We start from the raw sequence: 27,717 nt of genomic DNA, 5'->3' as shown, positions 1-27,717 counted from the left end.
ATTTCTTTCATTGTGTTAAATCCCCTAATTTTGGGCTGGACACGTGGCTACCCAAAATGAAGACTATACTTCTCAACCTCCCTAATGGCTGAGAGAAGCAATATGTTTAAAATCCAGCCAAAGGACTGTAAGTGAAAGTACTGTCTCTTCCTTAAAAGCAGCTGTAATATACCTTTTGCTCTTCTTCTTTGTCCTCTTCTTTATCTTGCTACCTGGAATGTAGATGCTGCTATCTTGGACTAGAGGTCAAGGCCACAAGTACAGCAGCAACAGTAAAAGAAGCCAGAGTCCCTGATAGCGTGGAGCGCCATACCAACTGTGGACAGCCTGCCCCAAAATTTATGTGAGTGAGAAATAAATTTTTACCTTGTTTAAGCCATTGTTGTTTCCAGAATCTTCCATATATTCAGATGTGTGACCATGTCAACCAGACCTATATCCAGTGGATTATCTGGCTTTTTCACTTCTGCAAGAGAGTGGCAAAAGGCCAGAATCAGCACCAGCACTGCTCAGTCAAGAGGATAGTTTAGATAGATCCCTCAGGTTGCTTAGGAAAGCTCGACAACTCTTCAAGCAAAAAGATCCAGAAGCAGAGGACATTTGAGGATGTATGTATGGTTAGCACAGAAGAGAGTCTCTGATTTACTTAGAAAGTCAGTCCTACCTAGGAGGAAGAGGCCATAAATATTAATAACAATTTAGAGTCTATTCCTTTTCCTCTTCTTGTCCTTGAGGTCAAATCCCAGAAGAAATAAAAACCTACGTCCTCTCCCTGATTTGATTTTATTTTTATATTTTTAGGTTTCCCACTTCTCAGAAGAAATTCTTCCCCCATTTTGATTGAAACTCATTGCTACTTATTTCCCAGGCTTGCATCCATTTCTTAGTTTTTGCCTTCATGGTAAATGGTCCCTTCTACATAGTAAAATCTCAGTGGGTATGATATTTCCTTATTCTTTGTGTCCATTTCATTCCCATAATCCATGGTTTGATACTGAGAATATTATTCTGCTATGGAATGAAATGACCCCTGTAGCTATAGAACAACCTAGAAGGAAGGAAAACTCCACAGAGGCAGGGATTTTTATATGTGTATTTCTAGTACCTAGAAAAGTACCTTGCATATCATAGGAATTCTACAAATATTTGTTGAATTTAATATCTACTAGTCTTCTCTACTTAACCTCACCACCATACTACTATTTACCTCTAAGTTATATCACCTTATGCGTGTTCAATGTACAGAAATATCCTGAGTGGTTAACTGCCAGAATCTAGAAAAAATAAATTTTGGACTTAAATAAACTATTAGGCATCTCTTTTTTTACAGTAAACTTCATATACAGAATTTTAAGCAGTAGATAAATTATAATATGAGTTTATTTTAAATTATAAAGCCTTGAAAATATATTTCTAGGTGTATTAGTCAGCCCAATCTAGAATCAAGCTGCAATAAAAAACAATCTCCCAAATTCTGTAGCATATAACAATAAGCATTGATTCTCATACACATCTGCATGTTGACTTATCTAAGCCAGGCTCAGCTGGGCATGGTTCCAAGCTACAGGCCAGGTCTAGATCTGCTCTATGTGTCTCCATATCTTCCTTGTCTAGTGGTTACCCAGGGAATGTTCTTCTCATGGCAAAGGCAGGAGCACAGATGACAACTCCAACTACAAAGGCACATTTCAAGCCTCTGCCTGTGTCCTGCCTGCTAACATCCCATTGGCCACAGCAAGTCACAATATCATGCTCAAAATCAAGGGGTCAGGAGGTAACTCTGGCTACCATAAAGCTTTAGCAAGGGGGTGAATGTATAAAACAGGTACTGTATAAATGTATAAAAACAGATATTGAGAGTAAGGATTCACTCTATCACACTAGGTGTGAAAAATATTAAATGTAAATTTGGGCCATTTTCTGATATCAGTTCTTCCCTCATAAACATTGTAAACTGTCACAAGAAAGGAAAGTGGGGTATGAAATCCCCAGAACTTAACTCGGCTCCCTAAGTCTGGAAAACATGCCTTTGTTTCTGAATGAACAACACATGCTGGGTAAATGCGGTGGAGAATGCACCTTAGGTTCACACCCTCTCTCAAGCCTACAGTGTTCCAGAACTCAGTCCTAACTCCATCCTTGCTCAAAGACTTTAACTCTTCTCCTTGGGAAACTCTCCTAGTAGAACGGTTCTCCAGGTCAATAATAGTAGTAAATGGCAGGGAAAATTTTAAGTCAAGAAATTTTATTTACTACCTTCATCCTCTCTGGGATGATGGTTTCATGTCAGATTAAAAAGAAAGTGCATTGAATGCCAGAGCAGTTATGGAGGGTAGGGAATATCATAGACTCTCACCAGACCCCAATCTATAACATGAGTCATTTAACATCTGATCCAATTAGTGGTTCCCAGCCCCCAGCTACTCCCTACTGTGTACTCCCTACTGTGGTCACTCAAGGGATCCTTACTAGTCTTCTTCTTCTTACTAGTCTTCCTTAACCTGGGGTCCTTAGACTGAATGTGTATAGAATTTAGGGGATCCTTGAGTTTGCATGGGGAAAATGTTAACTAATGTTTAACTAAATATTTAGTTAACTAACATTTAGCACTTCCTTCAATTATGAATGTAAGCAACAAACCACAGTAGTACTAGCAATACCTGTGTCTTTGTCACCAATAGAAATCACATTTTTTTTCTTATTAATTGATGCTTGTAGATATCTTTTGTAACATCTTTAGAGGTAATAATCTGTGTTTAACACTACTTTGAAAATGAAGTAGTTATTAGATCCACTGCTAGATCTGGTTCTTTAATGTGTCATACTATCAATATATCACAGATTTGTTTTTCTAATATTTTGATAACAGTTTTCATAATCTAAGTATTTTGTTTCGTGCATGTAAAAACATACTGAAAAAAGTCCATAGGCTTCACTAGACTGTTAATTGGCTCCACTGAACAAGTAAGGTTAAAAATTGCTCCCTAGAGTTTCCGTCCATGGGTAAATTTTTAGACTTTCAGGAAACACATCGTAGGTTCACCATGTGCTTATATACAACAGCAGGTCATGTGCCCAAAAATATCTTGGACATATGGGATCAGTTCATTCCCTTTTATCCATATCTCAAACCCTTCCCCTTTTGATTCCTGTGACTATCTTCTGCAGACGCTCTCCCAATCCCATTCTGGTTTCTTCTTCTGTCTTATAGTTTCCAGAAAATCTGTAAAAATATCTTCTTTATCATTCCTTTATCATATCTTAGCCTCCAACTATAAGGTAAGGTCAAGGTAAGTTTAACCTAGCAATGTCTCCTGATTTAATTTTTAAAGTTTCCTCCTGATCATGTAACCTCTCTTAAGCCATTGCCAGGGAAGAAAAGTTCACCACCCCCCTCCCTTGTCTAGTAATTCTTACCTTAGAAACTATTGCCTGATACTAACATGACATTTTCCCTTCATTGAGGTTGGTTCTGCCTTTTTCTCTAGATCCATTTTAAGACAGTTTCCATGCCTCCCCTCTCTCTTCCTCTCTACACCAAGTAGCCATTGACTCCTCAGCCATGGTAAAGATCTGCCTGGTTTCCAGACTTTGCCTCAGCCTTGTCCACTCTTCAGGCCACTCTCAGTGTGGGGGCCCCAGATGGGAGAGTGATGCATTGAGCATCTGCCAAAGTCAAGACTTTGCTCATTTCACTACAAATACGTCATGTCTCTCTGGGCAGTCAAAGATGAGTTAATTTTAAAAGTGCCTCACTGATGATCAGTAAGGATGATCCAATCAACTAACCACTTATTGATTCACTTCACATTTAGGATCTTGTACAGAATGACCCTATCCAGCCATATTTTTCATCACTACCTGCTAGGGTTTGAATGTTTGCATCCCTCTAAAATTCGTGTGTTAAAATCCTAATGCCAAGGTAACGGTATTAGAGGTGGGGCCTCTGGGAGGTGATTAGGTCCTGAGAATGGAGCCCTCATGAACAGGATTAGGGCTCTTATAAAAGAGGCACCAAAAAGATGCCTCACCCCCTTCCACCATTGCAGAACTTGGCAGTCTGCAACCAATAAGAGGGCCATTACCATGTTGGCACCCTGATCTTAGACTTCCAGATTCAAGAACTGTAAGAAATAAATTTCTGTTGTTTATAAGCTTCCCAGTCTGTAGTATTTCATTATAGCAGGCCAAGCAGACTAAGATACTACCTGTACATGTAGTGGACACTGTGATGCAACACCAGATTCCCCAGTAGAACATATTGTCCCAGCTGCTGAGAGTGCTTCTGGCTGATTGTCTTGAGCTGTCATCTCTCCCTGGAAACTATCCTTGGCTGGAGACAGCTACCTTGCCCAAGAGGACAGTCCACATCCAATGACTGGTCACTTGGAAAATGTAAAGGCTCAGAACGCTCCCTGAAACATGAGACAATTTTGAAAGGCCATCCCAGCTTCAAAACTCCATGGAGGGTCAGCTGAGGCCTTTGCTGAGACTGCTTTGCAGCCCAACTTCCCCCACTGCATGATCCTGCTTCCTTGCCTTCCACAGAGTTTGATCCCCAGATCTCCAGTAGATCCCATATGCTAAACTTCACCTTAGAGTCTGCTTCTGGGGACCTCAACCTGCAGCACTCCCTGACCCCATTCCAGGGCCCTAAGCTCACCAACATTAAATATGCAACTCTCTGATCACCTGTTTACTGTCATCTCCAGTATGCTCTACAGGTCTTGGCACAGGGGAGGAATTTACTAAATTAAATTTAATCTGCAAATTTGACAGCCTGCCAGCAGTACCCTCATCCAAGTCTCTAATAAGAATCTTGAGAGTGGGTCAAGCTAAACAACTTGCTACCTAAAATGTCACCTAGTGATGTTCTCTGAGAGAAGTTAAGGGTCCTGGCAGTATCTCAGGCCATATAGCCAAGCATAAGAAGGTGAGTGCCAAGAGCCTTCTTCCCTGGGATCCCTGTAACCCCAGATCCCAGGCCTCAGCAAGACCCAGCTTAAATGAATAGACAAGTGGGCACCCAGCCCAAAACACTGTTCTTGTCCTAAACAGAGAGGTGTCTCCCTGAGGCTGATTCTTAACCTTTAATCTTAGTTTACTTTATCATTAAATCTAGTTTTTAAGTATGTTGTTATTTTTGAGTCATATGAAGTTGCTATTGTTGTAGGTCCCATAAGGTCAAACATTGGCTATATCATATACTCAGCCTAAGAATATCTTAGCTTAATTTTTAATTATAAACATTTATCTTTTTATCTTTTTAATTTGTATTTTATATTGGAGTATAGTTGATTTACAATGTTGTGTTACTTCCAAGTGTACAGAAAGGTGATTTAGTTATACATATACATATACATATATATATTCTTTTTCACATTCTTTTCCCATATAGGTTACACAGGGTATTGAGTAGAGTTCCCTGTGCTATACAGTGGTAGGTCCTTCTTGATTGCCTATTTTATATATAGTAGTGTGTATATGTTAAACACAACCTCCTAATTTATCCCTCCACCCACCTTCCACCTTTTCCCTTTGGTAACCATAAGTTTGTTTTCTAAGTCTTTGAGTCTGTTTCTGTTTTGTAAATAAGTTTGTTTGTATCATGTTTTTAGATTCTACATTTAAGTGATTTCATATGGTATTTGTCTTTCTCTGTCTGACTTACTTCACTTAGTATGATAATCTCTAGATCCATCCATGTTGGACATTTAGGTTGCTTCCATGTCCTGGCTGTTGTAAATAGTGCTGCAATGAACACTGGGGTGTACGTATCTTTTCAAAGTATGGTTTTCTCCAAATATATGCCCAGGAGTGGGATTGCTGGATCATATGGTAGCTCTATTTTTAGTTTTTAAAGGAAACTTCATACTGTTCTCCATAGTGGCTGTACCAATTTACATTCCCACCAAAAGTATAGGAGGATTCCCTTTTCTCCACACCCTCTCCAGCATTTATTTTTTGTAGATTTTTGATGATGGCTATTCTGACTGGTGTGAAGTGACACCTCATTGTAGTTTTGATTTGCATTTCTCTAATAATTAGTGACATGGAAATCTTTTCATGTGTTTGTTGGCTATCCGTATGTCTTCTTTGGAGAAATGTCTATTTAGGTCTTCCACCCATTTTTTGATTGGATTGTTTTTTTGTTATTGAGCAGCATGAACTGTTTGTATATTTTGGAGATTAATGCATTGTTGGTTGCTTAATTTGCAAATATTTTCTCCCATTCTCTGTGTTGTCCTTTCGTTTTGTTTATGGTTTCCTTTGCTGTGCAAAAGCTTTTAATTTAATTAGGTCCTATTTATTTATTTTTGTTTTTATTTTCATTACTCTAAGAGGTGGATCAAAGATCTTGTGGCAATTAATGTCAGAGAGTTTTCTGCCTATGTTTTCCTTTAAGAGTTTTATAGTGTCTGGCCTTACATTTAGGTCTTTAATCCACTTTGAGTTTATTTTTGTATATGGTGTTATGGAGTGTTCTAATTTCATTCTTTTATGTGTAGAGTTTTCCTAGCACCACTTATTGAAGAGACTGTCTTTTCTCCATTGTATATTCTTGCCTCCTTGGTCATAGATTAGGTGACCATAGGTGCATGGGTTTATCTCTAGAACTTCCATGCTGTTCCATTGATCTATATTTCTGTTTTTGTGCCAGTACAATACTGTTTTGATTACTGTAGCTTTGTAGTATTGTCTGAAGTCAGGGAGCCTGATTTCTCCAGGTCAGTTTTTCTTTCTCAAGATTGCTTTGGTTATTTGGAGTCTTTTGTGTTTCCTTAAAAATTGTAAAGTTTTTTGTTCTGATTCTGTGAAAAAAGCTATTGGTAAATTGATAGGGATTGCATTGAATCTGTAGATAACTTTGGGTGGTATAGTCATTTTGACAATATTGATTCTTCCAATAAAAGAACATGGTATATCTCTCCATCTGTTTTCATCATCTTTGATTTCTTTCATCAGTATCTTATAGTTATCTGAGTACAGGTCTTTTGCATCCTTAGGTAGATTTATTCCTAGGTATTTTATTCTTTTGGTGAGATGGTAAATGTGATTGTTTCCTTAATTTCTCTTCCTGATCTTTCCTTATTAGTGTATAGAAATGCAAGAGATTTCTGTGCATTAATTTTGTATTCTGCTACTTTACAGAATTCATTGATGAGCTCTAGTAGTGTCTGGTAGCATCTTTAGGATTTTTAATGCATAGATTCATGTCATCTGCAAACAGTGACAGTTCTACTTCTTCTTTTCCAATTTGGATTCCTTTTTATTTCTTTTTCTTCTCTGATTGCCATGACTAGGACTTCCAAAACTATGTTGAATAAAAGTGGCAAGAGTGGACATGCTTATCTTGCTCCTGATCTTGCAGGAAATGTTTTCACCTTTTCACCATTGAGTATGATGTTAGCTGTGGGTTTGTCATATATATGGCCTTTATTATGTTGAGGTAGGTTCCCTCTATGCCCACTTTCTGGAGAGTTTTTATCATAAATGGGTGTTGAATTTTGTCAAAAGATTTTTCTGAATCTATTGAGATGGCCATATGGTTTTTAATCTTCAATTTGTTAATGTGGTGTATCACACTGATTGATTTTCAGATATTGAAAAATTCTTGCATCCCTGGGATAAATCCTACTTGATCATGGTGTATGATTCTTTTAATGTATTGTGGGATTCAGTTTGCTAGTATTTTGTTGAGTATTTTGGCATCTATGTTTATCCATGTTATTGGCCTGTAATTTGTGTGTGTGTGTGTGGTATCTTTGTCTGGTTTTGGTATCAGGGTGATGGTGGCCTCATAGAGTGAGTTTGGAAGTGTTCTTTCCTCTGCAATTTTTTAGAATAGTTTCAATAGGATAGGTGTTAACTCTTCTCTAAATGTTTGATAGAATTCTCCATTGAAGCACTCTGGAACTGGACTATTTTTGTGGGGTTTTTTAAATCACAACTTCAATTTCATTACTTGTTATTGTTCTGTTCATATTTTCTCTTTCTTCCTGGTTCAGTTTTGGGAGATTGTACCTTTCTAAGAATTTGTCCATTTCTTCTGGGTTGTCCATTTTATTGGCATATAGTTGCTTGTAGTAGTCTCTTATGATCCTTTGCATCTTTGTGGTGTCAATTGTAACGTCTCCTTTTTCATTTCTAATTTTATTGATTTGATCCCTCTCCCTTTTTTGTTGATGAGTCTGGCTAAAGGTTTATCAATTTTGTTTATCTCTTCAAAGAACTAGCTTTTTGTTTTATTGATCTTTTTTATTGTTTTTTAAGTCTCTATTTCATTTATTTCTCTCTGATCTTTATGATTTCTTTCCTTCTGCTAACTTTAGATTTTGTTTGTTCTTCTTTCTCTAGTTGCTTTAGGCATAAGGTTAGGTTGTTTACTGGGGATTTTTCTTGTTTCCTGAGGTAAGATTGTATTGCTATAAACTTCCCTCTTAGAGCTGATTTTGCTGCATCCCATAGGTTTTGGATCATTGTGTTTTCCTTTTCATTTTTCTCTAGGTATTCTTTGGTTTCCTGTTTAATTTTTTCAGTGACCCATTGGTTGTTTAGTACCACGTGTTTTTGTTTTCTACAATTTTTTCTTGTAGTTGATTTCTAATCTCAGAACATTGTGGTTGGAAAAGATGCTTGACATGATGTCAATATTCTTTAATTTATTGAGCCTTGCTTTATAGCCCAGCATGTGATCTATCCTGGAGACTGTTCCATATGCATTTGAAAAGAATGTGTATTCTGCCTTTTTCAGATGGAATGCTCTATACATTTCAATTAGGTCCATCTGGATTAATGTGTCATTTAAGGCCTGCATTTACTTATTGATTTTCTGTCTAGATGTTCTGTCCATTGATGTAAGTGGGGTGTTAAAGTTTCCCACTATTATTATGTTACTATTGATTTCTCCTTTATGGCTGTTCTCCTTATATATTGGGGTATTCCTCTGTTGGGTGTATATATATTTACAATTGTTATATCTTCTTCTTGGATTGATCTCTTGATCATTATGTAGTGTCCTTCTTTGTCTCTTGTACCAGTCTTTATTTTAAAGTCTATTTTCTCAGAGTATTGCTACTCCAGCTTTCTTTTGATTTCCATTTGCATGGAATACCTTTTTTCATCCCCTCACTTGCTGTATGTGTCCCTACACATGAAATGGGTCTGTATGTATCCCTAGATCTGAAGTGGGTCTTTTGTAGACTGCATATATATGGGTCTTGTTCTGCCATTCAGGCAGTCTATGTGTTTTGGTTGGAGCATTTAATCCATTTACATTTAAGGTAATTACCGATATGTATGTTCTTATTGCCATTTTGTTGATTGTTTTGGGTTTGTTTTTGTAGGTCATTTTTCTTCCCTTCCTCTTTTGTTCTCTTCTCCTGTGATTTGGTTACTAACTTTACTGTTGTGTTTGGATTTTATTTCTCTTTTGTGTGTATATCTATTGTAGATTTTTGGTTTGCAGTTACCATGAGGTTTTGACATAGCAATCTATATATATATACAAGATTGTATAGACAGATATAGATATAGAGATGTCTATATCTATAATTGTTTTAAGTTGCTGGTCTCAATTTCAAATGCATTTCTGATATTCTGCATTTGTACTCTCCTCTTCTCATGATTGCTGGTTTTGATAATCTTTTGTGTGGATGATTTCCTACCTTTACTGTATGTTTGCCTTTAACAGTGTGCTTTCCCATTCATAATTTTCTTGTTCCTAGTTGTGGCCTTTTCTTTTCTGCCTAGAGAAGTACCATTTGTTATAAAGCTGGTTTGGTGGTGCTGAATTCTCTTAGCTTTTGCTTGTCTGTAAAGCTTTTGATTTCTCCACTGAATCTGAATAGGAGCTTTGCTGGGTAGATTATTCTTGGTTGTAAGTTTTTCCCTTTCTTCACTTGAAATATATCAGGCCACTCCTTCCTGACCTGCAGTTTCTGCTGAAAAATCAGCTGATAACTGTATGAGGGTTCCCTTGTATGTTATTTGTTGCTTTTTCCTTGTTGTTTTTAATATTTTCTCTTTGTCTTTAATTTTATCAATTTGATTAATATGTATCTTGGTGTTTCCCTCCTTGGGTTTATCCTGTATGAGACTCTGTGCTTCCTGGACTTGGGTGACTGTTTCCTTTCCCATGTTTGGGAAGTTTTCAGCTATTATCTCTTCAAATATTTTCTCAGGCCTTTCTCTCTCTCTTCTCCTTCCAGGACTGCTATAATCTGAATATTGGTGCATTTAATGTTGTCCCAGAGGTCTCTTAAACTGTCCTCATTTCTTTCCATTCTTTTTTCTTTATTCTGTTCTGTGGCAGTGATTTCCACCATTCTGTCTTCCAGCTCACTTATCCGTTCTTCTGCCTCATTTAGTCTGCTATTGATTCCTCCTAGTGTATTTTTCATTGCAGTTATTGTATTGTTCAGCTCTGTTTGTTTTTTCTTTAAATGTTCTAGCTCTTTTTAAATTTCTTGTATCTTCTTGGTCTGTGCTTTCCTTCTTTTTCCAGGATCATCTTTACTATCATTACTCTGAATTCTTTTTCAGGTAGATTTCCTATCTCCACTTCACTTAGTTGTTCTTTTGGAGTTTTATCTTGTTCCTTCGTCTGGAACATATTCCTCTGCCATCTCATTTTGTCTAACTTTCTGTGTTTGTGGTCCCATAGGCTGCAGGGTAGTTCCTCTTGCTTCTGTTGTACGCCCCCTGGTGGATGAGGCTGGTCTAAGAGGCTTGTGCAGTCTTCCTGGTGGAAGTGACTGGTGCCTACCCACTGATGGGTGGAGCTGGGTTTTTTCCCTCTGGTGGGCAGGGCCATGTCATGGGGTGTGTTTAGAGGCAGGTGTGGGCTCAGGAAGACTTTTGGAAGCCTGTCTGCTGATGGGTGGGACTGTGTTCCTGCCCTGTCTGTTGTTTGGCTTGAAGTGTCCCAGCACTGGAGCCTAAGGGCTGTTGGTTGGGGCCGGGCCTTGGCATCAAAATGGAGGCATCCAGGATAACTCACACCAATGAGTACTCCCCAGTTCCTCTGTCACCACATGTCCTTATCCCTGCAGTGAGCCACAGTCAACCCTGTCTCCCAGGAGACCCTCCAAGATCAGCAGGTAGGTCTGGCCCAGGTTCCTATGAGGTCACTGCTATTTCCCCTGGTTCCTGGCACACCTGACTCTTTGCTTGCACCATCCAGGAGTGGCGTTTCTCTTTCCCCCAGTCCTGTGGAGTTCCTGTGATCAAGCCCCACTGGCCTTCAAATCCAAATGCTCTGGGGGCTCCTCCTTTTGATGCCAGACCCCCAGCTAGGGACCATGACATGGGGCTCAGAATTCTCACTCCTGTGGGAGAACCTCTACAATATAATTATTTTCAAGTTTGTGGGTCGCCCACCTGGCAAGAATTGGATTTGATGGTATCTCGAATGTGCCCCTCCTACTGTCTCATTGTGTCTTCTTTTTTGTCTTTGGAAGTACAATATCTTTTTTGATAGGTTCCAGTCCTTTTTGGTCAATGGGGTTGTTCAGCAGTTAATTGTGATTTTGGTGTTTTTGTGAGAGGAGGTGAGCTCAAGTTCTTCTACTTCACCATCTTGTCAGGAAACACTGTTCCATCTATTACTTGTTTAATTAAAAAAACTTTTTTTTGGAATTTTTGAATTTTATTTTATTTATTTTCTTATACAGCAGGTTCTTACTGTTTTTCCATTTTATACATATTAGTGTATATATGTCAAACCCTATCTCCCAATTCATCCCACCACCACCATCTCCCACCACAGCTTTCCCCTCTTGGTGTCCATATGTTTGTTCTCTATATCTGTCTCTCAATTTCTGCCCTGCAAACGAGTTCATCTGTACCATTTTCCTAGGTTCCACATATATGTGTTAATATGCAATATTTGTTTTTCTCTTTCTGACTTACTTCACTCTGTATGACAGTCTCTAGATACATTCACGTCTCTACAAATGACCAAATTTCCTTCCTTTCTGTGGCTGAATGATATTCCATTGTATATATGTACCACATCTTCTTTATCCATTCATCTGTCGATGAGCATTTAGGTTGCTTCCATAACCTGGCTATTGTAAATAGTGCTGCAGTGAACATTGGGGTGCATGTGTCTTTTGACTTATGGTTTTCTCAGGGTATATGCCCAGAAGTGGGATTGCTTGGTCATATGGTAATTCTATTTTTAGTTTTTTAAGGAACCTCCATATGTTCTCCATAGTGGCTGTGTCAATTTACATTCCCACCAACAGTGCAAGAGGGTTCCCTTTTGTCCACACCCTCTACAGCATTTGTTGTTTGTAGATTTTCTGATGATTCCCATTCTAATTGGTGTCAGGAGATACCTCATTGTAGTTTTGATTTGCATTTCTCTAAAAATTAGTGATGTTGAGCAGCTTTCATCTGCTTCTTGGCCATCTGTATGTCTTCTTTGGAGAAATGTCTATTTAGGTCCTCTGCCCATTTTTGGATTGGGTTGTTTGTTTTTTAAATATTGAGCTGCATGTGCTGTTTATATATTTTGGAGATTAATCCTTTGTCCATTGATTCGTCTGCAAATATTTTCTCCCATTCTGAGGGTTGTCTTTTCATCTTGTTTATGGTTTCCTTTGCTGTGCAAAAGCTTTTAAGTTTCATTAGGTCCCATTTGTTTATTTTTGGTTTTATTTCCATTACTCTAGGAGGTGGATCAAAAAAGATCTTGCTGTGATTTTTGTCAAAGAGTGTTCTTCCTATGTTTTCCTCTAAGAGTTTTATAGTGTCCGGTCTTACATTTAGGTTTCTAATCCATTTTGAGTTTATTTTGGTGCATGGTGTTCGGGAGTGTTCTAATTTTATTCTTTTACATGTAGCTGTCCAGTTTTCCCAGCACCACTTATTGAAGAGACTGTCTTTTCTCCATTGTATATCCTTGCCTCCTTTGTCATAGATTAGTTGACCACAGGTATGTGGGTTTATCTCTAGAATTTCCATGCTGTTCCATTGACCTATATTTCTGTTTTTGTGCCAGGACCATATTGTCTTGATTACTGTAGCTTTGTAGTATAGTCTGAAGTCAGGGAGTCTGATTCTTCCAGCTCCATTTTTTTCCCTCAAAACTGCTTTGGCTATTCGGGGTCTTTTTTGTCTCCATACAAATTTTAAGATTTTTTGTTCCAGTTCTGTTTAAAATGCCATTGGTAACTAGATAGGGATTGCATTGAATCCGTAGATTGCTTTGTGTAGTATAGTCATTTTCACAATATTGATTCTTCCAATCCAAGAACATGGTATATCTCTCCATCTATTTGTATCACCTTTAATTTCTTTCATCAGTGTCTTATAGTTTTCTGCATTCAGGTCTTTTGTCTCCCTAGGTAGGTTTATTCCTAGGTATTTTATTCTTTTTGTGGCAATGGTAAATAGGAGTGTTTCCTTAATTTCTTTTTCAGATTTTTCATCATTAGTGTATAGGAATGCAAGAGATTTCTGTGCATTAATTTTGTATCCTGAAACTTTACCAAAGTCATTGATTAGCTCTAGTAGTTTTCTGGTGGCATCTTAGGATTCTCTATGTATAGTATCATGTCATCTTCAAACAGTAACAGTTTTACTTCCTCTTTTCCAATTTGTATTCCTTTTATTTCTTTTTCTTCTTTGATTGCTGTGGTTAGGACTTCCAAAACTATGTTGAATAATAGTGGTGATAGTGGACATTCTTCTCTTGTTCCTGATCTTAGTGGAAATGCTTTCAGTTTTTCACCATTGAGAATGATGTTTGCTGTGGGTTTATCATATATGGCCTTTATTATGTTGAGGTAGGTTCCCTCTATGCCAACTTTCTGGAGAGTTTTTATTGTAAATGGGTGCTGAATTTTGTCAAAAGCTTTTTCTGCATCTATTGAGATGATCATATGGTTTTTATTCTTCAATTTGTTAATATGGTGTATCACATTGATTGACTTGCTTATATTGAAGAATCCTTGCATACCTGGGATAAACCCCACTTGATCATGGTGTGTGATCCTTTTAATGTGTTGTTGGATTCTGTTTGTTAGTAGTTTGTTGAGGATTTTTGCATCTATATTCATCAGTGATATTGGCCTGTAATTTTCTTTTTTTGTAGTATCTTTGTCTGCTTTTGGTACCAGGGTGATGGTGGTCTCATAGAATGAGTTTGGGAGTGTTCTTTCATCTGCAATTTCTTGGAAGAGTTTGAGAAGGATGGGTGTTAGCTCTTCTCTAAATGTATGATAGAATTCACCGGTGAAGCCATCTGGTCCTGGACTTTTGTTTGCTGGAAGATTTTTAATTACAGTTTCAATTTCATTACTTGTGATTGGTCTGTTCATATTTTCTACTTCTTCCTGGTTTAGTCTTGGAAAGTTATACTTTTCTAAGAATTTTTCCGTTTCTTAGAGGTTGTCCATTTTATTGGCATAGAGTAGCTTGTAGTAGTCTCAGGATGCTTTGTATTTCTGCAGTGTCTGTTGTAACTTCTCCTTTTTCATTTCTAATTTTATTGAGTCCTCTCTCTCGTTTTCTTGATGAGTCTGGCTAATGGTTTATCAATTTTCTTTATCTTCACAAAGAACCAGCTTTTAGTTTTATTTATCTTTGCTCTTGTATTCTTTGTTTCTATTTCTTTTATTTCTGATCTGAACTTTATGATTTCTTTCCTTCTGCTAACTTCGGGTTTTGTTTGCTCTTCTTTCTCTAGTTCCTTTAGGTGTAAGGTTAGATTGTTTATTTGATATTTTTGTTTCTTGAGGTAGGCTGGTATTGCTATAAACTTCCCTCTTTGAACTGCTTTGCTGCATCCCATAGGTTTTGGATCATTGTGCTTTCATTGTCATTTGTTTCTAGGTATTTTTTGATTTCCTCTTTGATTTCTTCAGTGATCTCTTGGTTATGTAGTAATGTATTGTTTAGCCTCCATGTGTTTGTGTTTTTTACGTTTTTTTCCCTGTAATTGATTTCTACTCTCATAGCATTGTTGTCAGAAAAAAATGCTTGATATGATTTCAATTTTCTTAAATTTACTGAGGCTTTATTTGTGACCCAAGATGTGATCTATCCAGGAGAATGTTCTGTGTGCACTTGAGAAGTAAGTGTAATCTGCTGTTTTTGGATGGAATGTCCTGTGAATAGCAATTAAATCTATCTGGCCTATTGTGTCATTTAAGCTTGTGTTTCCTTATTAATTTTCTGTTTGGATGATCTGCCCACTGGTGTAAGCCAGGTGTTAAAGTCCCCCACTATTACTGTGTTTCTGTCAAGTTCCTCTTTTACAGCTGTTAGCAGTTGCCTTATGTATTGAGGTGCTCCTATGTTGGGTGCATATATATTTATAATTCTTATATCTTCTTCTTGGATTGATCCTTTGATCATTATGTACTGTCCTTCCTTGTCTCTGTAACATTCTTTATTTTAAAGTCTATTTTGTCTGATATGAGTATTGCTACTCCAGCTTTCTTTTGTTTTCTATTTGCAGGGAATATCTTTTTCCATCCCCTCACTTTCAGTCTGTAGTGTCTCTAGGTCTGAAGTGGGTCTCTTATAGACAGCATATATATGGGTCTTCTTTTTGTATCCATTCAGCAAGCCTGTGTCTTTTGCTTGGAGCATTTAATCCATTCACGTTTAAGGTAATTATTGATATGTATGTTCCTATTACCATTTTCTGAATTGTTTTTGGTTTGTTTTTGTAGGTCCTTTTCTTCTCTGTGTTTCCCACTTAGAGAAGTTCCATTAGCATTTGTTGTATAGCTGCTTTGGTGGTGCTGAAGTCTCTTAACTTTTGCTTGTCTGTAAAGCTTTTGATTTCTCCATCAAATCTGAATGAGATTCTTGCCGGGTAGAGTAATCTTCGTTGTAGGTACTTCCCTTTCATCATTTTAAATATGTCATGCCACTCCCTTCTGGCTTGTAGAGTTTCTGCTGAGAAATCAGCTGTTAACCTTATGGGAGTTCCCTTGTGTGTTATTTGTCTTTTCTCCCTTGTTGCTTTCAATAATTTTTCTTTTCTTTAATTTTTGCCAATTTGATTACTATGTGTCTTGGCATGTTTCTCCTTGGGTTTATCCTGTATGGGACTCTCTGCGCTTCCTGGACTTGAGTGGGTATTTCCTTTCCCATGTTAGGGAAGTTTTTGACTATAATCTCTTTAAATATTTTCTCAGGTCCTTTCTCTCTCTCTTCTCCTTCTGGGACTCCTATAATGTGAATGTTGTTGCATTTAATGTTGTCCCAGAGGTCTCTTAGGCTGTCTTCATTTCTTTTCATTCTTTTGTCTTTATTCTGTTCTCCAGCAGTGAATTCCAGCATTCTGTCATCGAATTCACTTATCTGTTCTTCTGCTTCAGTTATTCTGCTATTGATTCCTTCTACTGTAGTTTTCATTTCAGTTATTGTATTGTTCATCTCTGTTTGTTTGTTCTTTAATTCTTCTAGATCTTTGTTAAACATTTCTTGCATCTTCTTGATCTTTGTCTCCATTCTTTTTCCGAGGTCCTGGATCATCTTCACTATCATTATTCTGAATTCTTTTTCTGGAAGGTTGCCTATCTCCACTTCATTTAGTTGTTTTTCTTGGGTTTTATCTTGTTCTTTCATCTGGTACATAGCCCTCTGCCTTTTCATCTTGTCTATCTTTCTGTGAATGTGGTTTTTGTTCCACAGGCTGTAGTATTATAGCTCTTTTTGCTTCTGCTGTCTGCCCTCTGGTGGTTGAGGTTATCTACGAGTCTTGTGTAAGTTTCCTGATGGGAGGGACTTGTGGTGGATAGAGCTGGCTGTTGCTCTGGTGGGCAGAGCTCAGTAAAACTTTAATGTGCTTGTCTGCTGATGCATGGGGTTGGGTTCCCTCCTTGTTGGTTGTTTGAGGCGACCCAACACTGGAGCTTACCCGGCTCTTTGGTGGACTAATGGAGGACTCTGGGAGGGCTCACACCAAGGAGTACTTCCCAGAACTTCTGCTGCCAGTGTCCTTGTCTTCACAGTGAGACACAGCCACCCTCCGCCTCTGCAGGAGACCCTCCAACACTAGCAGGTAGGTCTGGTTCATTCTCCTATGGGGTCACTGCTCCTTCCCCTGGGTCCTGATGCCCACACTACTTTGTGTGTGCCCTCCAAGAGTGGAGTCTCTGTTTCCCCCAGTCCTGTCGAAGTCCTGCAATCAAATCCCGCTAGACTTCAACGTCTGATTCTCTAGGAATTCCTCCTCCTGTTGCCGGACCCCCAGGTTGGGAAGCCTGACGTGGGGCTCAGAACCTTCACTCCAGTGGGTGGACTTCTGTGGTATAAGTGTTCTCCAGTTTGTGAGTCACCCACCCAGCAGTTATGGGATTTGATTTTATTGTGATTGCGCCCCTCCTACCATCTCATTGTGGCTTCTCCTTTGTCTTTGGATGTGGCGTATAATTTTTGGTGAATTCCAGTGTCTTCCTGTCAATGATTGTTCAGCAGTTAGTTGTGATTCCGGTGCTCTCACAAGAAGGAGTCTAAAAAATTTTTTTAAACTCTCTCATTTACTTTCCTCTGAACAGTTCAATTTACTGGCTATTCAAGAAGTGGTTCAATGGTAGCACTGAGGCTTAAGAATATATTGCCTTCTTCTTCTCTCAGTATCTTCCCAGAAATGATATATGAGGGGCACACACACTGCCACGGTGATCACATACCTTTCCTGGTGACCACAGCTGTCACTGCCAAGCAACTGACTAACATTTATTCTTATTATGCCTAATTTATCCTAAAATTTCCTTTTTTTAAATATTAAGAGTGCCATTTTTAACCACTTTTCTTATCCTTTTTTTTTTTTTACTTTAGCTCATTTTGCCATTTTATTGATTAACATATCCTTTTAAGCTGGCTTTAAAGAACGTGGCTATTTACTGTCACTACCACAATCAAAGAACCAGGTTCTCACATGGTTCCCCCCCAGAACCCTTGAGGACTGGTAGGAATGTGACAATTGTTCTCACATTTAAGAAGGGATTGTGCGCTTAGAGGAAAACATAGGCAGAACACTCTTTGACATAAATCACAGCAAGATCGTTTTTGACCCACCTCCTAGAGTAATGAAAATAAAAACAAAAAATAAACTAATGGGGACTAATTAAACTTGAAAGCTTTTGCATAGCAAAGGAAACCATAAAGAAAACAAAAAGACAACCCACAGAATGGTAGAAAATATTTACAAATGAAGCAACCAACAAGTGATTAATCTCCAAAATATACAAACAGCTCATGCAGCTCAATATCAAAAAAACAAACAACCTAATCAAAAAATGGGTGGAAGACCTAAATAGACATTTCTCCAAAGAAGACATACAGATGGCCAACAAACACATGAAAAGATGTTCAACAACACTAACTATTAGAGAAACGCAGATCAAAACTACAATGAGGTATCACCTCACACTGGTCAGAATGGCCATCATCAAAAAATCTACAAACAGTAAATACTGGAGGGGATGTGGAGAAAAGGGAACCCTCCTGCGCTGTTGGTGGGAATGTAGATTGATACAGCCACTATGGAGACCAGTATGGAGGTTCCTCAAAACACTAAAAATAGAACTACCATGTGACCCAGCAATCCCACTCCTGGGTGTTTACCCAGAGAAAGCCAGAATTCAAAAAGATACATACAACCCAATATTCATTGCAGCACTATTTACAAATAACCAGGACATGGAAGCAGCCTAAATGTCCATCAGCAGAGGAATGGATACAGAAGTGGTGGTACTTACATACAATGGAATATTACTCAGCCATAAAAAGGAATGAAATAGTGCCATTTCCAGAGATGTGGATAGAACTAGAGACTGTCATACAGAGTGAAGTAAGTTAGAAAGGGAAAAACAAATATCATATAATATTGCTTATATGTGGAATCTAGAAAAATGGTACAGATGAACTTATTTTCAAAGCAGAAATAGAGACACAGATGTAGAGAACAAACTTATGGATACCCAGGGGAAAGGGGGGCGTGGGATGAATTGAGAGATTGGGATTGACATATATACACTACTATGTATAAAATATGTAACTAATGAGTACCTACTGTATAACACAGGGAACTCTACAATGTTTGTACCTTCTCTAAGCTTTCTCATTCAACCAAACTGATCACTCCTTTGTGGCAAGATTTGGTAGGAAGCAAGAATTCTTTTTCCTCCTCTCCTGTTTGGTGGGATTCAGGATAAGGCTGACCTTCATACCCAGCATGCTTCCTTTTAGACTGTTCATGTGCTAACAAAAATACATCAGCAGCACGCACACCAGCCTGGTGCCAGAAAGGGTGTTTATAAAAATTGTTCAGGTGCTTATTTCTCTCTTCCAGAAATTGCCTTCTCTCTGATTCAGGTTATAGATCTGTGCCAGAACCCTGGGTCTTGAAAAAACTGTGAAGAATATTTATCAATATCACCCAGTTTTCCACTTCAACCACCCACTCTCCAAATCCTCAACAATTATTTTACTCTAGATTGTTGGGGTTTATTCAATTCATAGATATTTTCTTTCTTTTCTTTTTTTGCATCTCTTACTTGTGGTAAAAATACACATAACATAAATCTTACCATTTTTAAGTGCACATTGTGTTTAGTAGCATTAATAATCCAGGTTCTGATTCAGAATCAAATTGGAGTTGTTGCTCACTTCTAACAACTGCCTGCTATTTTTCATCCCTCTAATTTCCAATCTTACTTTTGCTTACAGGGCAGTGACCAGAATGACTCTTTCTAATGAAAAGTTTGTCTTCTCATCTAGCTTAGGCTCCCTGTTATCTTGGTGTGTCCAACCAGGTGAGGCAGACTAGCAGGCCTCTGGGAAATCTGTGCATTTCAGAGAAGTGCTCATTTGTGTTTGGTTCTCTCTCTCTCTTCCTCCCTCTCCCTCCCTCTCATATGGAACTGAACCTGAGTGCTCTGTTTGGGCTCATGTGATTTCTGATTCCATCGCAATAGGTCTCTGAAGGATATAGTATTGCTTAAATAGAGAAGGAAGGAAAAGTATCCCTAGTGAGAACAGCATGTAGCAGAACACAGAGGCCACTAACCATAGAGTTAGTGCTCAGGGCATATCATTTGGAATGGGACATAAAAGAGATCTGAAACATAAATCTGAAGAGGGAAATTTGGGTTAAAATGAAGGTGCCAGAATAAGAGAAGTAAGTGTTGTCCTAAAAAAGGAGGAAGCCATGGAATGAATAAGAGCAGTCTAAATAAGCCTGGGTAGGGAAGAGCCTGTTCATAATGAAGACTAGATGTCTGAGTTTCAGACTTCTTGGGTCTAGACTCTGTGGTTACAGGAGAGGAGGGACCTAGGGAGCTGGTGGATGAAACTCAACAAAGGGCCAACCCAAAGGAGGTATTTGGTGACCAGGAGTGGGAAAGGAGGAAGGTCTCTAAGGGGAGCAAGTTCCAGACACAGAGAGACTGAGAGAATGGGGGAGCAAGACACAGAAAGAGACAACCAGCTGAAGAATTAGTTGGATGGTGGAGCAGAGATTTGTCAGCACTTGCTCATTTCTCCTCCACACTCACCTCTCCACACAGAAGCCTGATCCTTATGAACACCTGCTTCTCATTGACTATGGGCTTTTCTGACTATGGGAGTCCACTCAGCCCACACAGAGGACAAGCATGAAGTGCCTGAAAATTCATTACCTCAGCAGCAGTACTATGTCTGTGATGGACAAGAGTGGTGGGTAAATACCCCAGCTACCTTACCACTAAGGTGGGAAAACTCTGAGGTACATGCCCTACACTGTGTCTCAGAGTCCTCCACTGAGACTGAGCCCCAGTTTCCCACATGGGAACTGACTTCATGGCACATTCTTCATTGGCTGTCTTCCTTTCCCTTTCTAGTGAAGTTTCCTTCACCTCCCAAATAAATTATTCACACCTTGATCCTTGTCTCTGGCCTCTCTCTGGGGCAGCGCAGCCCAAAGGAAGGTTTGGTTTAGAACATAGTCATCCTGCACCCCCAATCCTCTCCCCAACAAGCTTCCAGATCCTCCCTGCTTACCCCTCAGTGTGTGACCAGAGCCACTGGAGGTCCACTCCAGGTGTTCAACATTGGGCCCTGAGGTCTCCTCTTTCTCTCCAGTCCCTCACTTCCTGGTCTGGTTAGCCTGCCTGGGGAAGAGATTGGCACAGGAAGCTCCCACAGAGGTAGGCACCTTGACACAAGCGCCACCCCCACGACCACAGCCATGGAAGAATTCAAAGCTAGGAAAAGGCCCAGGAGATCTGGAGCCCCCTTTCACCCTGCTCCAGAGTAGACAACATAGATTTGGACATTGAGGGGCCCTCACTGAGGTGAGCAGATGGAGTTCTCTTATTAATTTGTCATGATGCCAAGACCGTTTAATTTCTCTTCTTCAGAATGGAGTCTTTGAGGACTTTGAAGGTGATTTGTCTACCACTGCTTCAGGGCTCCCCACTTCCCAACTCTAAGGCAGAGAGGAAAGAATTTATTATTTTAATCAGGGAGGAAAACAAGAGCAACGTTGATGCCACTCCATGACAGCGCTGTGGCCCCTTACTCTAGAGACGGCATCATGGAGATGAATGGCCAGGGTTGTTTTCTCATTAACTTAATTTTTGCTGAGGAAAAAAACTCATGGGCTACTAGGGTGCTCTCCAACTCAGCCATCATGGGGAATTGGTACTGATACAAGGGGCTTATATGAAATTAGTACCATGGTGAAAGGTCAACCCAGATGTAAATAAGAGATACCAGACCAGTGAATGGGACACTGTTACCAAACCCAATCTCAGTCCCTCCCAGGCTGAACTGGGCCTTAAAGTTGAGGCTGATACTCCAAGCAGCCACCCTAATTGTTGTGGGGGCTATGGGCCCTTGGAGGAGGCTCGACCATTCACTCATCCCAGACCCTGAACTGCCCATTCCTCAGCTTCTGTCAGAGATGATGTCAGGATGTCCTCCTGCCTGCTATCATGTGACCACTTGGCTGGCATTCTGCCTTTCAGTCCCTTCCCTGCCACTCTCTAGGGACCACAGGCATGTTCTTGGTTCTCCTCCAAGCCCTACAGGGCCCATGGGAGGCTACAGCAGGGGTAGGCAGGGAAATCTCAGGGTTTCTCAGCATAACCAAGCCTCACCACTATTTCTATTCCATTAAGACCTCTTCCTGGTGGTGCAAGCCACTCTCCAAGGAAGGCTCCAACTCCTCTACAGGTGGATAGCAGGGATCTCCCCTCTGGTCTAGAATTTCCAAACCTGTCTCATCGGCCACACCCATCCCCCACTCCCTGGATTTTGACCTAGAGGGAGGTCAGGGAGCAGGTCTTCAGTTCCCATCCCCCTACCCATAGCTCCTTTCCTGGATCCCAGAAAGGGTTCCTGCCCACTCCACCCCCACCATTTGACATATAACCTGTGCCTCCCTACACCATGACTTCAAGTGGTACACTATGGACCCTTCTCAGTGTATAATGGAAGATTTGGGGAAATTAGAAAGCCCTTTTATATCTCAACATAGCCCAGCTCTGGCAGGCACAAATCCTTGCCTCCACAATTCCCGTTCCAAAAGGGCTTTTTTGAGAGCTCATATTGAGTATCAAAAGCTGAAGCCTGACTCCTTTGTCTTCCTTTGGGTTCCACCTTCACCTGTGAATTATAATGAGTAGAGGCTCAAGAAAGCAAGAAATATTAGCAACAAGAATTGCATTCACGTGCATAAGGGTCAACATCAGATCTGGGCCGACGTAGGCTTGTCTGGGAATGACCTCAGCCTCTCTCTTCCCACTTCCTTGTTTCCTTGGAACTACAGAAAAAATATGAAACATTGCAAGTTGGATTGCAAGCCTTGGGCCTACCTGACTCACACAGTATAAAAAGCTGATGGGAAGCAAAAGCTGTGGTCTCTGCGTCACGATGACCTGCAAGCACCTTGGCTCCCCACTTCAGCAGCCGTAGATACCCCACATGGTTGAAAAGACCAAAGAAGCTGTGTGGTTGGCCCTCCCAGTAAGGAGATATTGGGTACCCTGTATCTAATTTCCTCTGCCTTTCTATAAAGCTAAGTGTCAGTGTTCTCCAAAGAAATAGAATCAACAGGATGTTTGTATAGGTATGGAGAGAGTTTTATTTTAAGGAACTGGTTTATGTGATTACAACGGAATGGGGAGTCCAAAATCTGATGGGGGAGGACGACAGGCTGGAGACTAAGGGAAGAGTTGCAGTTAGAGTCCAAAGGCAGTCTGCTGGCAGAATTTCTTCTTGCTCAGTGGAGGTCAGTCTTTGTTCTATCAGGGCCTTCAAGAAATTGGACTAGGCCCACCCACAGTATAGAAGGCAATGTGATTTACTCAAAGTCCACTGATTTAAATGTTAATCTCATCAAAAATACCTTCACAAAACCATTCAGAATGTTTGACCAAATATCTGGGCACCATGGCCCAGCCAAGTCAATATATAAAATTAACAGCCATACTAAGTAACCATAGTAAACATAAGATGGTTGCATCTTGTGAGTTTGATTGCCATCTTGAATCATAACCATAATCATATCCCATAGCCACTCCTGTCTGAGCTCAATCACAGTTGGTTCTCTAAGTGCTGAGCTGCTGCAAGGATCTGTGGGAGGCACAGTAGCCAAAGAGGAGGTCATTTCTTCCCCATCTGACCACTGGCATCTACTACCCTGCCTGCAGCTATTCAGGAAGGCTTTACCTACTCTTTTGTTGCAGGGAAGCTCCCTGGAGAATGTCCCCATGGCTCTTGTTTTCCTTGCAGACCACACACAGCCAAGCCTAAGGGTGGGCACCCAGCATCTTGCTGACTGCCCAGGAGACACTCCTGGCCAATGTGGTCCTATGAAGGGCCCTGAAAGAGGTACAACTGCTACTTGCTGAGAAGACAGCAAATCTACCATTGTGGTCTTAAAAATGAACATTCCCTTTTACAATACTTAGCACTTTACAGTTTGCAAAGCACTTTCACATCTGTTATCAATTCGATCCTTCCCAAAGAATGTGAGAAAAGTCTTGGTTCTGGTCTTCATTGCTGCCTCAGGCAGCCAAAGATGGAGTTTTCCAGATCTCCCTTGCTGGCTCGTCCAGGGGCTGCCCTAATGCACTGCACTTTCTCAAGCTAGCAAGAACATGTAGAGACCATGGTGAGGCTCAGAGGCTGCAACTTTGGAGGTCTCCTGTAGTTCCTAGTCCCCATTCTCAAAGATGTCACAGGTTACCAGCATGGCCTTGAGGGTAGAGAAGCAAGCCATGCCCTGGTACTCACTCAGCCATCACTATCTCTGAAAGGCCAAGATGTCTGACATGACTTACAGCTTAAGAAATGAACTTAGCTCATGTTATTACCAAGAAAGCCAGCAAATAGATCCTGGAAGTTATGGCAGCAGTTCAGACTCTCAGCCGGCAAGTCAGCATCTGGGGACCTTTGGGTTTCCATCTGTTAAGCCCCATCAGAGCCAAGTGGACAATGGGGGTAGTACAGACACAACTATGAATGTACATGTTGTGTGTGTGTGTGTGTGTGTGCACCCACGCGTGCTCCAGAAGGCCAACTTCAAGCATACCTAAGCTTGAAAACACAGCCGGAATTACCAATAGAGAAAGTAGTGGCCCAAGCCTTTGGCAATTCCCTTGGGTCATGTCATGGTGAACCCTGTGGTCCTTGCCCTAGGAGAGCATCTGCCACATGGAGGAAGCAGACACCTCCCAAATAAGTCAGATCCTGGGATGCTGTGGGTACTGTTTTAGTTTAGAACCAGAGTCAGGGTGATGGAAGAACTTCCACAGGCAAAATTATGTGTGTGGCCCAGGCCTGTTCCAGAGGTAGAGCGATGTGGGAGAAGTTGTCAGGCCTTCCAGGAGCCTCAGACTACTGCTGCATCAGTCCCTGAGATAGAAAATGGACAGTGATCAGGAAGGAGTACCAAAGGGTCTTAACCAAGTGCTACATGAGAGGGTGAACAAGGCTCCCAGAGAGCTGGGGTAGCATGACTGGCTAGAAGTGCCGGCTGTCCATGGACTCAGCCACAAAGAGTAGATTGCCAGGGCATGGAGAGCTGCTGTCAGTGAGCAGCAACAGCTGCAGGAGTCTAGGTTCTCAGTCTCCACTGCTGTGCTCTCCGTCAGTCACAATCTGGCAGGAAACACCATAAGCCCAAAGGCAGTTCTGCCTCTAACATTTGTGCAGTAGTGAGATAAGAGTACAAGGGAGGTTCCAAACTTGCAGCCCACCTCCTTCTAACAACACCCATGGCTCTACCCTATACCATGCAGGGTCCCACATGCACACGTGTGGATGGATGAGCCTTCAAGTCCAAGCTCTGTCCATGACCCATTTTTTGGGGATACTCATCAATGGCATGGACTAACCTTGGGGGACAGATCCAGAGAAGATGCCCACATAGAGCCTAGAAGCAGGATAAGGCCATTTAAACAGGGGACTCTAGGTCCTGCTCACCCTGAGTTTGGCCTCGGGATGGAGGAGGTGACAGATGTCATGAAGTCCTGGTGGGAAAGTCTCCTTGGCACAGTGCAGGGGAGGGATGAGAAGGTCCTCTAAAGCAGGACTGCTCACAATGTGGTCCACAAAGCAGTGCCAGCCCAAGAGCTGTTTCTCATGGGCTCATGACAACGTTAGCACAGAAACTGAATAAGCATTTAGGAACTCAATAGCAATTTGACCACCTAATTTTATGCCTTTTGAGTCTAATAATAATAATAATAAAATATTTGGGCTTTGTTTTGCATTTTTTTTGTTTTTTGTTTTTTTTTGCTTTTTACTTTTCAGTTTTCTAGTAATTTTATTGTATTTTACAAAAACATTGGTCCACAACAGATTGGAAAATTTTTAATCTGGTCTTTCAGTGCAGATAGTTTGAGAAGCTCTGCTCTGAAGCACGGGATAAGGTCAGACGTACCAACTGCCTAAGTGTGAGGGCAGCACTTCCCAGGGGCATGTCTGGGGAAGATGCAGCCTAATCGCCTCTCTGGATATTCAGAGGCTTGCCCTGGTCAGCCAGTCCTCCAGAGTGACGGCAGTAGAGTACACGTCCTAGGCCCTCCAGAAAGGACCACCTGGGACAAAGGGCTCTCACAGAAGTGATTAGGAGAACTGCCGAGGATAGCATATACACTTTACACAGAGTCCTCTATACTTGAGTCTCTGCTGAGCCACTTGCCTGCTGGGCAACCTTGACAAAGGCAACTTCGTTCTCTGAACCCCAGTTTCCTCATCTGTGAAATGGTATAAGGATTAAACAGGTTAAAAGCATGTGAAGCACTCAGCCCAGCATTTTGAGACCTTAAGAGGCTGTGAACTCAGAAACAGGGTGACTCTGCTGTGTTCACACCTCAGATAGCAGGATAGACACCAGATGGGGGAGTAGATATCAACAGGCCAGACCCCAACCCACATGCCCGGCAAACTTGATCTCTAGTGGTCCTCAGCTCTGCCAGCCTCCTGGAACCCTACAGCCACAGGGCCTACTTAGCAATTCTGCAGGGAGCAATCTCACCCAGTTGGGCCTCAGTCACTGCTCAGGATCCTGTGAGTCACCAGAAAGGTAGGGAGGATTAGCAGGAACCCAGGATCCTGCTAGGAATATGGACATTTAATCTTTCCCATATGGTGTGCTTAGGAGCAAAAAATACTACAAATATTACTTAGCCCCCACAAGACCGCATACCTGGAAATGAAGAGAAGGTGGGAGGTTGAATTGGCAAGAGCAGTAAACTTGGAGATTAGAATATCTGACGTCCAGTTTCTGACTATATTGTACACAAGCTGTGTGACTTCAGGCTAATACTATGTAGGATTTATCTTGGGTCAGGTCTCCCAGAAGCAGAACCTGAGACAGGGATTCAGATGTACATGGGTTATTGGGTGGGGGTAGGAGCCCTCAGCTGAAAGGGAATGAAGGATGCAGGGCAGAGGAAACAGCTGAGCAAGGGTGTGTTTTCATCTGGAATCTGGCCTCGTCTTGATCCCATGTGGAACTTGGGAGCATGAATAACACCACAAATTTTTCCCTCCCAGAGGCAAGGAGGCTGAGCTCTTATACCCCAAATCAGTAAGTCATTAACTAAATAATGCCCACAGGTGTGGCCATACTCTCCCAGGCTTCTTCTACAAGGCAGCTCCCATCAGCCAATGTCAGTCTCCCAGAGAAGGGCCAATAGCCAATGCCTGCAGCTACTGGTCCTGTGGCCTGGGCACCTATAGCATCCCCTACAGGGTTGTCGTAGGAATTAGTGAGATGATACAAATAAGCACAGCAGTGCCTACATATATGTGGCATTCAATAAATGCTGGTCGTATTCTCACAAGATCAGATTTATAATATTGGCTGTGTGATATTGTTAATACTGGCTGTGCAATATTGTTACATATACTATAATATTGTTATATGTACTATATAATATATGTTATATATACTATATATAATATATATATAGTGTGCGTGTATATGTATATATATATACATATATATATGTATATATGTATGTGTGTGTGTATATATATATATATATATATATATATATATGTATTGCTAATATTTCCAGTATCTTTACCAAGTAATTTTATCACCCCATCCCCCTTGGCCTAAAGCACCCTATAAAAGAGGAGGGGTCTCACTGTTGTTCTCTAAGCTTCCTTCCAACTCTCACGTTCACATTCAGAATTCAAGTTTTATGTGTTTCCGGATTAAAGACCCTGTTTTAAGACCTCCTA

General features: G+C 40.6%; 1 long non-coding RNA gene across 1 annotated transcript in view; it reads left to right on the top strand.

The window, feature by feature from the left end:
- LOC309646009 overlaps nucleotides 1-27,341 on the top strand; it is a 102,673-nt gene extending 75,332 nt beyond the window's left edge. The window contains exon 3 of the long non-coding RNA XR_014255165.1: nucleotides 224-27,341. This is a non-coding gene — a long non-coding RNA (uncharacterized lncRNA). The remainder of the gene's footprint in view (nucleotides 1-223) is intronic.
- The last annotated feature ends 376 nt before the right edge of the window (nucleotides 27,342-27,717 follow it).

The sequence above is a fragment of the Balaenoptera physalus genome (genome assembly GCF_965194825.1).
Source record: "Balaenoptera physalus genome assembly, chromosome: 16".
NCBI classification, from domain to species: domain Eukaryota; kingdom Metazoa; phylum Chordata; class Mammalia; order Artiodactyla; family Balaenopteridae; genus Balaenoptera; species Balaenoptera physalus.
This window is presented reverse-complemented; position numbering and strand designations above follow the sequence as displayed.